The sequence below is a fragment of the Mobula birostris genome, chromosome 30 (assembly GCF_030028105.1).
Source record: "Mobula birostris isolate sMobBir1 chromosome 30, sMobBir1.hap1, whole genome shotgun sequence".
Lineage (NCBI taxonomy): Eukaryota > Metazoa > Chordata > Chondrichthyes > Myliobatiformes > Myliobatidae > Mobula > Mobula birostris.
In genome coordinates this window covers 9,289,684-9,304,024 of record NC_092399.1, presented here as the reverse complement: position 1 = coordinate 9,304,024, position 14,341 = coordinate 9,289,684, and positions in this window count along the sequence as shown.

Below are 14,341 nucleotides of genomic sequence, written 5' to 3'. Positions count from 1 at the left end.
AAACGGGCCAATCGACAACCAGCACGGCAGAAGCAGCTTCCGACTGACAAGTAAGTTAACCATTCACATTACAGCAGGTAGTGGTGATGGGGTGGGATAATGGGTGGAGGTGTGCCTGACATCATCCAGTGCGGGTCGGGGTTCTCTGGCTGCGAGCTGCTGCATAAACTTCCCGCTGGAAAGTACACCAATCCGGAAAGGTGCTGTGAACTTACACACGGTGAGTAAGCGGCATTCCGTTCAGCAAGTGCTTGTTCTCAAGGGGGGAGTCCAAGGAGCATACTTTTTTTTTTGCACAGGTAGACGTGACGTGAGCCAAAAGTTTAAGCGTAGGGCAGTCTATTATGATGATTTGTCCACTGGAATTCAAGGGCAACCAGTATCGTACTCCAAATCAGTTGTGTCTGAAATCCCAAACACCTCACTCTGCCACTCACGGCTTAACACGTGCTGTCTAGAAAAGAGCAATAAAAATATATAGATGTGCTCAGCACACATCTTAGGGCAATATTTGGCAAAGGTCAGGGAACTGATACAGTGTACAGTAATGCTACAAGAGACAAAGCTGCTGCCACAGTTCTGCTCAGAGATAATTATTGAAATGACTGTATTTATTGTCTTGTAGAACAGGGATTGTTGCTCACCATAGTCCCCAGTACGTACGTCTTTAACCTCTCACTGACGTATGCTGAAGTTTATTTATTTAGTTATTGCAATACTGAAATATCAAAATAGTCCCTTCCGGCCTTCGAGCCACATCACCCAGCTTCCCCTGATTTAATCCTAGACTAATCCATGGACAACTTGCCATGACCAACTAATCTACAAACCAGACACGAGAAAATCTGCAGATGCTGGAAATTCAAGCAACACACATAAAAAATGCTGATGAACGCAGCAGGCCAGGCAGCATCTATAGGAAGAGGTACAGTCGACGTTTCGGGCCGAGACCCTTTGTCAGGACTAACTGAAAGAAGAGATAGTAAGAGATTTGAAAGTGGGAGGGGGAGGGGGAGATCCAAAATGATAGGAGAAGACAGGAGGGGGAGGGATGGAGCCAAGAGCCTCGTGTCCCTTTTGCCAATCACCTGTCCAGCTCTTAGCTCCATCCCTCCCCCTCCTGTCCTCTCCTATCATTTTGGATCTCCCCCTCCCCCTCCCAATTTCAAATCTCTTACTATCTCTTCTTTCAGTTAGTCCTGACGAAGGGTCTCGGCCCAAAACGTCGACTGTACCTCTTCCTATAGATGCTGCCTGGCCTGCTGCGTTCACCAGCATTTTTTATGAACCTACAAACCAGTACATCTTTGGACTGTGGGAGGAAACTGGAGCACCTGGAGGAAACCGGAGCACCTGGAGGAAACCCACAGGTTACGGGGTGAACATACAAACTCCTTACAGACGGCGGCAGGAATTGAACCTGGGTCTGCTGTAATGTAAAGTGCTGTGGTGCCATTGCAGTGATGTAATTTAGACTATAAGGAGCAGAACGAGGCCATTCGGCCCATCAGCTCTGCTCCACCATTTCATCATGGCTGGTTCATTTTCCCTCTCAACTCATAATTTGGTAATGATGGCAACTTCAGTTTCTCAACCTCTCCATTCTGTGAAAGCAAGAAAGGTTAATAACTTTACACTCTCTTATAGTATGTTGTTCCAGAAGTTAAAATATCGATCTTGCTTTACAGCTTACAAATGAGGTGATATTATTCTCATCAAAGTATGTATATGCCACCATATTCTATCCTGAGATTTGTTTTCTTGCAGGCATTCACTGTAGAACAAAGAAATAGAATAGAATCAATGAAAAACTACACACAAAGACTGACAAGTAATCAATGTACAAAAGAAGATAATTCCAGTAAGATGGCAGAGCACTCTGATGCGACGACTTCTACATGGCCGATTAAGTGTGTTATTGTTTTCCTTAAGCATATTTTTTAACAATTGCAAGGCCCTGAAATTAAAGTACTGCAGGTCTACTCCAGCAGCGAGTTGCTCGTTGGCAGAGAAACTGGACTTGGTGCAGACCGCACTGCTGCCTGCTACGGAGATGCATCGGAGCTGGCGCACGGAGGCGGTGAGCAGTCTAGCAGTGATAGATTGCCTTTGCTTGTCACTGCAAGACCCTGTTGGACATTGGTGGTGCGGAATGCCGCAAGTCCGGTTCACGAGTCCATTGGCGAATGGCGGGGGAGCTGCGTGGCCTTGCTTGTAGCAAGGACTAGGCCTCAAGCCGCGGCGCCACTTGTTTGCAGCTGTCCAAGAGAGAGGGATCGACTCAGCGCCAGAGGTGTCAGCGCTGTTCTCCAGGGCTTGCTTTGCAGAAGACAAGCCCTATTGTGCTCAACTTCAGAATGCTGCAACATTCATGGACTCAGGAATACATTTCTTTATGTGACTGTACTTTACTGCTAACCTATATGTGCTATATGTGCCTTGTGCGGTGTATGAGTGTTGGTATTGCATTTTTTTTTTAGATTACATTACGAGGACACGCAGTCCTCTTTTATTGTCATTTAGGAATGCATGCATTAAGAAATGATACAATATTCCTCCGGTGTGATATCACAGAAACACAGGACAGACCAAGACTGAAAAACTAACAAAACCACATAATTATAACATATAGTTACCACAGTGCAGCAATACCATAACTTGATGAAGAACAGGCCATGGGCACGGTAAAAAAAGTTCAAAGTCTCTCGAAAGTCCCACATCTCACGCAGACGGGAGAAGGAAGAAAACTCTCCCTGCCATGCCCGACCACAGTCCGACTCTGAGTCGTCTGAAAACTTCGAGCTCCCATCAGTCCTCTGACACCGAGTACCGAGCACCATCTCTATCCGAACGCTTCGACCTCAGCCTCGGTCACCAGCAGCAGGCAAAGCCGGGGATTTTGGGGCCTTCCCTCGGAAGGTTCTTGATCGCACAGTAGCAGCGGCAGCGAACCGGCGTTTCAGAAATTTCTCAAGATGTTCCTCTGTGTTTTCACGTCTGTCTCCATCAAATCAGAATTGTCCACGGCCCCTATTTAACAGAAACAATATCATTTCACCGGAGATCTGCACGCGCTGCGTCGCGCCGCCATCTTCTCCTCCCACCAGATTTTGCACCTTGGCCCTGGAGTAACACTGTTTCATTTGGCCGTGTTCATGTATGGTTCAATGACAAATAAACTTAAACTCGAACTTGATTTGTGCAAATACAATAATTAAAATAAAAAAGCAAAATAAATAGATGAATTAAAAAAAATACCGGGAACATGACTTGTAGAATCCTTGAAAATGAGACCATAGGTAGTAGAATCAGTTCAGCGTTGAGGTGAGTGAAGTTATCCACTTTGGTTCAGGAAGGGTAATAACTGTTTCTGAACCTGGTGAGTGGGACCTAAGGCTCCCGTACCTCCTTCCCAATGGCAGTAGCGAGGAAAGAGCATAGCTTGGATGGCGAGGGAGTCCGAGATGATGGATGCTGCTTTCTTGCGACAGGGCTCCTGATAGATGTGCTCAATGGTGGGGAGGGATTTGCCTCTGATGGTCTGGGCTGTGTCTACCAGTTTTTGTAGGTTGCTCTGTTCTTTGTCCAGGTTGTGCAGGTGAACAATTAAGTCTCTCCTAAAATTCTGTTCATGCAAAATCCTCAAACTAATCAAAGAGTAGAAGTAAGTAATTTGCAGATTGTTGTCAGATTGTACAGAAGGGTTCATTGCAACAGACAGCGGTACTGAAAATTACAGAGCTGGTGCAATGAGGCACAGCTGCTCTAAATGGAAGTTCATGCAAATATCATGGTATGAGAGGCAGAAATTAACAGCTATTAGTCTCGCTGCTGAAACTATTTAAATTCTCATTTGAGCACTGACGAAGTAATCTGACCTGGTCTTTCATTACAAAATTTCTTCAGTTTTGGGATTTTGTAATTGCAAACAAAATGGGAAAGGAGAGAATCTCTGGCTCCCTGATCTCCCTTCCTTGACTCAGTGTGACACAGGAAGCACGTTTAAATGAAGCAGGATGATACGGGCAAGTGGTCCCTGTGGGTTCTCTGCATTTCATACGCAACCAGTTGTTGATCCTCTGTGTTTGAACAAGATTGCCTTTTTCGATTCAAACAGCTGTATCAATTTCAGCCTTCACAGCTGAACACCCAGAACCGCTGAATGTTAATTACATAGATTTACTAATTTCTGAGTTGAGAACTTTCTCCTTATCCTGATCTCAGATGGTTGACCCCTTATTCTGAGTTTTTACCTCCTTACCTTCCTGAGGTTTTACCTTGTCAATCATCACTGTTTTGATGGTGTGTATGGGGTGTCCAGGGAGGAGTAGTATGTTTAGTGAAGGTGCCTTGTCATGTCTAATCTGGGGCAGCTCATTCACCTTTGGTTCCCACAGGATACTCAGCTCTCACCTGTGACTCCAAGTAGCTGTTTGAATGCGACAGCGGCCACACCTCAGCATACCGCTTCGACAGGTGGGCTAAACCTGGTGAGGGTAGCTGGCGGGCCTCAAACCCTGGTGAGATAGGATTCGATGTCCCAGCATTCGAAGTCAGCTCCAGCGGACCGGATGGATGAGATCTACAGTGAGATCCAATGGCCAGGAAGGTGGTTCTGCAACACTCCATTGTGAGCAAAAGGCATGACAAGGCAGAGAAGAAGTCATAGTCAACCACAGCAACTAAGCAAGACCCCAGGGGTGATGAGTACTTGTACCACTGGACCTCGACCTCTGAGGTCAAGGGAGTGGAATGACCCCAGTGCAACAGTTTTTCCACTTTAAAAACCCTCTGGCGCAGGTTTCCTGTCATCGTCGGATATGACGAACAACCAACATCACTGTTTCAATGACAGACACAGACTGCTGGAGGAACCCAACAGGCCAGGCAGCCTCAATGGACAGGAGTGAACAGCCGACGTTTCGGGCCGAGACCCTTCAGGGCCCCGGAGAGCTTCCTGACCGGTGGCATCACAGCCTGGCGTTAAGCCACAGGATCAAAGGAGGCTGCAGAGGGTCGTAGATTCAGCTAGCTCCATCACAGGCACAGGCCTCACCGACACCGAGAACACGTTCGAAAGGCAACACCACCAGAGGGTGGCTTCCGTCACTAAGAGCGCTCACGACCCAGGGCACAGCCTCTTCTCCTTACTATTGGGGTCATGGAGAAGGTACAGGAGCCTGAAGGAGCATGTTCAATGCTTCTTCCCCTTCACCGTAAATTTCTCAATGGTAATCAGCACTTTCATCCTCACAACTCACCCTTTGTACTATTTATTTATTTATTTGTTGTTTTATTCATTTGTTTACCTTTATTGTAATTTATGGTAATTTTTTATGCTTCCCTCCTTACTGCTGCCAGAAACATGGCAAATTCAACAACATGCCAGTGATAATAAGCCCGATTCTAACTCAGTAGCAGTCCGGCCCACAATTCGGTTTCTGAGCATCCTGCGGTACTATGATTAGATCAAAAAATAGTTAATATGATTTCCTCTGGATTTTTCTGTACTGTGTGGATAAGGTTGAGGACGTGGAGGATGAAATGATGCAGAGCATGTAAACTAGCAAACGACAATTATCATGAACCAGAGAGATCCCACTTGCAATTTTCTCCTGACACCATGATGACAGCGTGCCATCTGCTGAAAGCTAACTCAGAGCCACCTCGCCAGGGGCTCTCTCGAGCCCTGCTCTGTGAAGGTGACAACAGCACGGAACTGTTACGTGCAATGATGCTCTCCGGACAGCCTCTGGAGACATTTGTCAGTCAATAGCTCTGCACTGCATTAAACATGTCACAGATGCCTTGTTAGACGCATCGTTGACTTCATTCATTCCCAAATGGATGCAACAAAGCAGAGAGAAGGACAGGAAGACAGAGACATCAGCTGCTTTATAAAAACCATTTTCCATACAAATGACAGGTACTCGTCATTCTCTCCTCATCTGAAAATCCCTTCGACTGAAAGGGTTTATTTCTGAACTTCAGAGAGTTATTGAGTTATACAGCAGAGAAACCCTGTTCAGCCCAATCCAGACATGCCTGTCTATCCAAGCTCGTCCAATTTGCACATATTTGGCTCTTATCCCCTAAAACCAAGGGTTCCCAACCCGTTTAATGTCATGGACCAATGCCATTAAGCAAGGTGTCCGTGGACCCCAGATTGGGAACCACTACTACACCCTTGCTATCTATGTACCTGTCCAAATATCTTTTGAACATTGTAACTCTTCAGCTTCCTGTGGCAGTTCATTCCATACACTCTCCACCCTCTGTGTGAAATAGTTTCCCCTTTTAAATCTGACCTTCCTTAATTTACATTTATGTTTTAAAAATGCAATCATTCACCTTATCTGTTCCCCTCATGATTTCGTATACCTCTTTAAGTTCACCCCTCAGCCCCGCACACTCGAGGAGAAAGGGAAAATCCCAATCTATCCAGCATCTCCTCATAGCTCAAGGTCTCCAGTCCTGCTAACATTCCCACGAATCTTTTTTTGCATCATTTCCTAGCTTAATGACATCCTTCATATATCCTTCTCTTCATATACAGAAGAGAAGAGAAGGTGGCGGCGTGACGCAGCATGCAGCGGCCACTCCGGTGATGAGTATCTGTTGTTTGGATTTGTGGATTTGTGGAATTCATTGCCACATACAGCTGTGGAGGCCCGATCATTGAGGGTGTTTAAGGAGGAGATTGATAGGTATCTAATTAGTCAGGGTATCAAGGGATATGGGGAAAAAGCCGGAAATTGGAACTAGATGGGTAAATAGTTTAGCTCATGGGGGAGCTGCGGAGCAGACTCGATGGGCCGAATGGCCTACTTCTGCTCCTTTGTCTTGTGATCTTGTGATTTGTCAAGTAGGGTGCCGTGCACAATCCTGATTTGATGGAGACAGGCGTGAGAAGCACAGAGGAACATCTGGTGAAACTTCTGAAATGCCTGTTTCGCTGCCGCTGCTACTGTGCGATCCAGAATCTCCGGAGGGGAAGGCCCCGAATCCTCGGCTTTGCCTGTTGCTGGCAGCTGGGGCCCGCAGAGATGGTGCTCGGTGCTCGGTGTCGGAGGGCTGGTCGGAGGCTTGAAGTTTTTGGATGGACTCAGAGTCCGACTGTGGTCGGGTGCTTCCAGGATGCTGCAGCAGCAAGTTTGCAGCGCTGGAGGTTCATGGCAGGGAGAGTTTTCTTCCTTCTACCGTCTGCGTGAGATGATGGGGATATCGGGACTTTGAGACTTTTTTTTACTGTGCCCATGGTCTGCTCTTTATCAAATTACAGTATTGCTTTGCACTGTTGTAACTACATGCTATAATTATGTGGTTTTTGTCAGTTTTAATCTTGGTCTGTCTTGTGTTTCTGTGATATCATACTGGAGGAACATTGTATCATTTCTTAATGCATGCATTTCTAAATGACAATAAACGAGGACTGAGTGTCCTCATAATCTAATCTAATCTAATATCTAGGTGTCCAGAACTACACACAAATCCTGCAGTGTTCTGACCACCAACTTGCGCAGTTGCAACACGATGTCCCAACTCCCGTAGCGACTGATGAATGCGAGTGTGTCAAATGCCTTCTTCACCTGTGTTGCCGCTTTCAAGGATCTGTGTAACAGTACCTCGCGGTTTCCCTTGGAGCCTTACCACTTACTGTACAAGTCCTGCTCTGATATCGCACCCCTCACTTAAATTCCATCAGAACTAGGCTTAGTATTGCTGGCAAATGTTGTGAAATTTGTTGTGCTGCAGCAGCAGTACATCGCAATACATAATAATAAAAACTATAAATTGCAATAAGAAATATATATATATGATTAAATAAGTCAGGCAAAAAGAGAGAGCAGGAATACTGAGGTGGAATACTGAAAAAGCAGTCACTGAAGTTCAAGGGTTCATTGGCCATTCAGAATTCTGATGGTGGAGGGAAAGAAGCTGTTTCTGAATCATTGGGTCTCCGGCTGCTGTACCTCCTCCTTGATGGTAGCAATGAGAAGAGGGTATGACCTGGGTGATAGGGGTCCCTAATGATGGATGCTGCCTTTTTTGAAGATGTCCTGGATGCTGAGGAGGCTAGTGCCCAGGATGGAGCTGACTAAGTTTACAACATAACCAGGACTTGTGATATGCGCCATATGCTCATATGGCTATCGACTGCCTGCTCCCATGGCCCCGTGTGACCCTGATTGGAGGGGTTAAGTAGGTGCTACACCTTGCCCAAGGATGATCTGCAGGCTAGCAGAGGGAAGGAGCACCTCACACCTCCTTTGGTAGAGACATATCTCCACCCCTCCTCCCAAGTTATATATACAACATATTACAGTGAAAGAAACAGGCTAAGAACTCATGGTACATCTTTTTTTCATTTTATTTCTAAGATTATTTTACCCTCTTGAGAGACGGTAGAGCTTGCTGCTCTGTTAATCTCTCCTACTTACTTGTTACTTACCTACTCTCCGCTATGTCTACTGGGGTTTAGGGCAGCAACAAATATCCTCCATCTCTGATGATTTTGAGGGCTTCCATCAAAATGCCTGTAGTTTCCCAATGGTTTTCACCACTGTCAGTCATACAGATCCCTGGTGGAGACTCAGGAACACTGTCGCACTCAGGTGTAGAAGGATTCTTCATTGCTGTTTCGTAACAGTTTTGTTTTACCAGTCAGGGTTGATAGATCTGACGGACTGGTGGACCACTCTTGGTCCAGCCTCTAACCTTTAACCTACTTAGCATGACCCTACCAAGAGCCAAATCATAAAGCCCTGACTCCAGCCAAAATAGTTCTCTGGGACATTGAGGCACACAAGCCTCCAAAACCTCGACAAGGTTGTGGTCTTCTTGGAGGACTTGCTTTATTACCTTGACGATATTATTTCCTAAACTCTTCTAGCTTTATAGTGCTCTTGATTACCTGAGGAGATAAATTATCTTGAATGAATGGTACCCCTGCCAACCAAATAGCTCACAATTGCATGTTCATCCAAAAATTGTTTTGAGATACTTAGGTGCAGCAAGCTCTTAAATCCAGATCTGATCTCAAACACAGGAGATTCTACAGATGCTAAAAATCCATAGCAACACATTCAAAATGCTGGAGGAATTCAGCAGGTAAAGCAGCATCTATAGAGAAGAATAAATAGTCAAATTTTTGGGCCAAGACTCTTCATTAATACTGGAAAAGAAGGGGGAAACCAAAATGAGAAACCTCTGTCTTCTTCCTACTTACTTTGCAGTCTGAAACATCTGCTTATTCCTCTCCACTAAGCTTCATTCTAGGCTGAAGATGTGTTTTCAAATCCCAGGACTAATAAATGAGGTTTAATGAAGCTTTGGACAATTCCAGAGTCATTGTGGAATAAACCATTGAGACTTCCAAGTGTCGGAGACTAACATCTTGTTTGTTCAGGGCTGTGTCATCATAGTTGTTAATTCATTGGACCAGTATTGAAGGGCCTGTGTTATTAATCCGGAGATGTAAATTTCCCTCCCTCTAGAGCAGAAGGAGAGTTAAATTCTATTAATTTAATACAGTCAAAATGAGAGTATCCGTTGAATAATGATGAACAAAATCCCAGCTCACTTATTACTGCTTATCAGGTGAGGAGACCTCAGCAAGTTCGACCCTTTGTGTCTCCAAGTCTACCGATCTTCCAAAAAGTGTTTCAAATCCAGAGTTAGCACTGTACTGCCCCTCTGGGTAGGGGAGTGGAGGCAGGACACCTGTTCCAGCCACATCATGTGCTCAGATCTATGTCTCACCCCAGCCTGACAGACCCTTAGAGCTAATCCTTATCCCAGAATAATTGGAGATAGATAATAATTGGTGCTTTGGCAACAGTGTACCCATCCAGATGAAAAATAATACAGCCTCAGAAAAAAGAACAAGTGGATCTTGACACCCCATTGACTGCACCATATGCCATTTATTTGAGGGTGTGCAAAGACCATGTTAAGAAATATTCTGGAGCGATGTGGATGTAGCAGATATTAATTCAAACAAGAAACAGTCCTCCGTTCTTAATGTAAATGTAAATAAGTTTAGGAAGCTAGCAATTAGCCTTGAACTCTTATTGTAGGTTGCAAGCAGCAAATTCGATTAAAACTGGCCCACAGTCTCTGAGATTGCACTTGCAACAGCCCTTCATTAAGACAACGGGGATGTGTTAATTGGCTTGCACCAAACTAGGCATCATGGTTAAGTTATGTGCACCATAGTGACTTGAGTTCAAGCTGGCAAGCCAGACGAATGTTGTCACTAGACATGTTAAGCATGGTCACTGGTATAGACAGTCAGTTGTCTTTGTGCATTTACTCAAAAACTGTCCTGACAACATTAATTTTGGGTGTCTGGCTCTCTGTCATCAAAAGGTTTTAGAATATTTGTGTTAATTAGTTTCTCCCAAAGGCATCTGGACCTTCAGTGGTGTCTCATCAATTACAGTGTGCTCCCGCTATGTATCTCAAAGGAACCATTGGTCAACCCCAAGTTCTGAGGTAAACAATGTCTTTGTAATTATTGAAATTGTATTGAAGCACCTGCTGTTACCTTTGATTTTAGAGGTATAAAACATGTTGTACCTTTGGGTTTGAGAGGCTCTCTTGAAAGTGTCTTCAGAATGATGCCTGCTTGTTGAGTTGAATAAAGACTTCTATATCGCCAGCTTCAGTGTATCTCCAGTGACTTCGGTCACAGTTCCCAGTCACTTACATTCTCATGGGACCTATTATTCAAGTACAGCACTGGCAGGGTGGATACTGACAGGAAGACTGACAAGCAAGCTAACACGTCACTGCCCAGCAGTCAAGAGATTTAACTTCAATCTCTTCAGTGATGATCTGCCCTCCACCCACATGGCACAATCAAGCCTTGCACATACTACCACTCAGACACTCAATAGTGTCTCTTACCTTCTCTCCAAGGAAGATCATGATGGAAGATGAAAACATCCAGTGACGGATGCAGCTGAGTACCAATGAGGTAGTTTTTTTTTTAATTGCTTAAATTGGTTTATTACATGTATTGTCACATGAGGTACAATGAAAAACTGCGTACTGTTCATATCCATCCAATCAGTACAACAGGCCATTGAGGGTCTTCATGGCAAAACAATAACGGAATGCAGAACAAAGTGTCGGCAACTCTCGATGCCTGTGGTATGCTCGTAACATCAATAAAGACCCATCCCCTCCCCGGACACTGTCTGTTCAATTTCCTGCTATCTGGTAGGAGACAGAGAAACATCTTAGCCAAGACAGTAAGACTGAATCACTGCTTGTTTCCAAGGGCTGTTGTGCAGCTGAATAATGCTACACCCCGATTTGCCAATGGCCTTTGAGTGTTATGGACTATCAACGTCACTCGTTGCATGTAAATATGGGATTTTTTTTAAAAAACTGTGCTGCATGCACCATAAATATCTGTTTTCCACAGACTGGAATAGCACTACAATCTCGTTGTAGAAACCATAGAAACCATAGAAAAACTACAGCACAGAAACAGGCCTTTTGGCCTTTTGTCTTGAGCAATGACAATAAAGTTTTATTCGATTCTATTCTACAGTTACAAAGAAGGTACAGTGCAGGTAAACAATAAGGTACATGACCATAATGAGGTGGATTGTGAGGTCAAGGGTCCATCTTATCATACTAGGGAACCAGTCAATATTTCTGTAACAATGGGATAGAAGCTGTCCTTGAGCCTATGGTATGTTCTAACAGGGTTTTGTATTTTCTGCCTGATGGGAACGGGGAGAATAACTGGGGAGAGTAGGGTCCTTGATTATGCTGGCAGCAAGAAGTGAAGACATAGAGGTGAGGCTGGTTTCTGTTATGCGCTGAACTGAGCTGATAACTTTCCTGCAGTCACCGGCATAGTATTTGCCTTCCCAAGATGAGGTGCATCCAGATAGGATGCTTTCTATGGTGCATCAATAACAATTCATGAAGGCCAAAGGAGTCATGACAAATTACTTCAGTTCTACGAATATGAACCTCCTCAACCTCAGCACCAAGGAGCACATAAACCACCACTCTTCCTGAAGTCAATTCAAATTCAAGTTGAAGTTTATTAATTTTGGATTATGAGGACACTCAGTCCTCGCTTATTGTCATTTAGAAATGCATGCATTAAAAAATGATACAATGTTCCTCCAGAATGATATCACGAGAAAAACAGGACAAACTAAGACTAAAATTGACAAAACCACATACTTATAACATATAGTTACAACAGTGCAAAGCAATACCATAATTTGATAAAGAGCAGACCATGGGCGCGGTAAAAAAAATCCTCAAAGTCCCGATCGACTCATCATCTAACGCAGGCGGCAGAAGGGAGAAACTCTCCCCGCCATGAACCTCCAAGCACCGACAACTTGTTGATGCATTGGAAGCACCCGACTGCAGCTGACTCTGAGTCAGTCCGAAAACTTCGAGCCTCCGACCAGCCCGTCCGATACAGCCTCTCAGAGCGCCATCCTCTGCCAAGTGCTTCGACCCCCATCCCGGCTGCCAATCAACAAGCAAAGCCGAGGACTCGGGGCCTTCTCCTCCGGAGATTCTGGACCACACAGTAGCAGCGGTAGTGAAGCAAGCATTTGAGAAGTTTCACCAGATGTTCCTCCGTGCTCGTGCTCTCAAGTCCGTCTCCATCAAATCAGGATTGTGCACGGCACCCTACTTGACAAATAACAGACATCACCACCAGAGTGGCTGCTGCGAGCTGCGTCGCGCCGCCATCTAATCATTCAGTCATTCATGAATATAGGCAAATCAAACAGTGTTCCTTGGGGGCTAAGGTGCAAAACACATAACCAACAGCACACAGCGTACTGCACATAGCACAAATAGCTCATTTGGTCATGGATTCCAAAAAACCATCTGGCTTGTTCTTCCACGAAGTGAACACTGGAGGGCAGTGTTGACAGAAGCGGGCAGCCCCCAATCCAAAATGGATTCCAGCATATCCTGAGGCCTGTCCCGCACCACCTTGATGTCTCGTCCCTTGGGCGACTGCTACAGGTGACTCTGCAGCCCAGACCTAGTCATCGCCACCCTTACCGGTTTCCAACATTGTCTTGCAATCACATAAAAAAACGTCCAAGACAATCACTCACCCCTTTTTTTTTTGGACTGTGCACCATCAAGTGGTACAAAAGTTCAGGTGACAACATAACAACTGTATGCAGTAAGTCCAGCTCTGTGGCTATTGAGTAACTCGTTGGTGGGATAGTCCTGCAGTACTCGATGTTCTTAGTATCCAGCAGTGTCTTCTAATCATAAAAAAAGACATACAAGACAAGCAAATACATCTTTGATTGGACCTGGGGTTGTTGCTGTGTCTGAGTGCACCACCATCTTGTCCAGGTGTCCAAATGATCAGCTCTTTTATCTTTTTGGGATTGTTGTCATGACACTATGTTAACTGAGATACAGCTCACTACAGAGATAACATCTGCAAATTTACAAATGGAGCTAAAGCAGAATCTGTTCGTGATTCCGCTTGAACGTTCGTGAGTGCACAGGAAGTAGCATGGGGGGGATGAAGGATGCAGCCTCGTGGGGCAGCAGTGTTGGGAATATTCTTGGCAGAGGTGTTGCTGCCTATCCTTACTGACTGTGGTTTGTTGGTCAGAAAGTATAGGATCCATTTCCAAAGTGAGGTAAACAACAGGAATTCTGCAGATGCTGGAAATTCAAGCAACACACATCAAAGTTGCTGGTGAACGCAACAGGCCAGGCAGCATCTGTAGGAAGAGGTGCAGTCGATGTTTCAGGCCGAGACCCTTCGTCAGGACTAACTGAAGGAAGAGTGAGTAAGGGATTTGAAAGTTCCAAAGGGAGGTGTTGAGTTCCAGGTCCTGGAGTCTGAAGATAAGTATTTGAAGGTAACCAGTTTGAACCAGACAGTAATGAAAAAGCGGAACAGAATCGATAGGCCAAATAGCTTAATTCTGCTCGTTTATCTTATGGTCTTATAGCGCTGATGTCACTTTCACAGCTCTTCCGGTTACTGAGACCCACCCAGAAACAGTACTCCTGACTATTCCTTAGCTTACCATCAAATCCCTATACAAACTTTCACACTATTAATATTTCAGCAATACTTGAGTAATATTGTAAATATGTTGTTGGTTAAGCATTCCTTATTTGTTTAAATAATTAATTACCGGTTATATGTAAAAATACATGAATTGCCGTTGTGACTCTACCATGTGATACGTGCACCACTCGCTTAAACTAAGCACAAACTAAGTCTCACCTCTCTCTTGTTTTCCTTTGAATTAGTTTAATATTTTGAAGTTACACAACATAACCGCCACTACCAGTGTGGCAAATG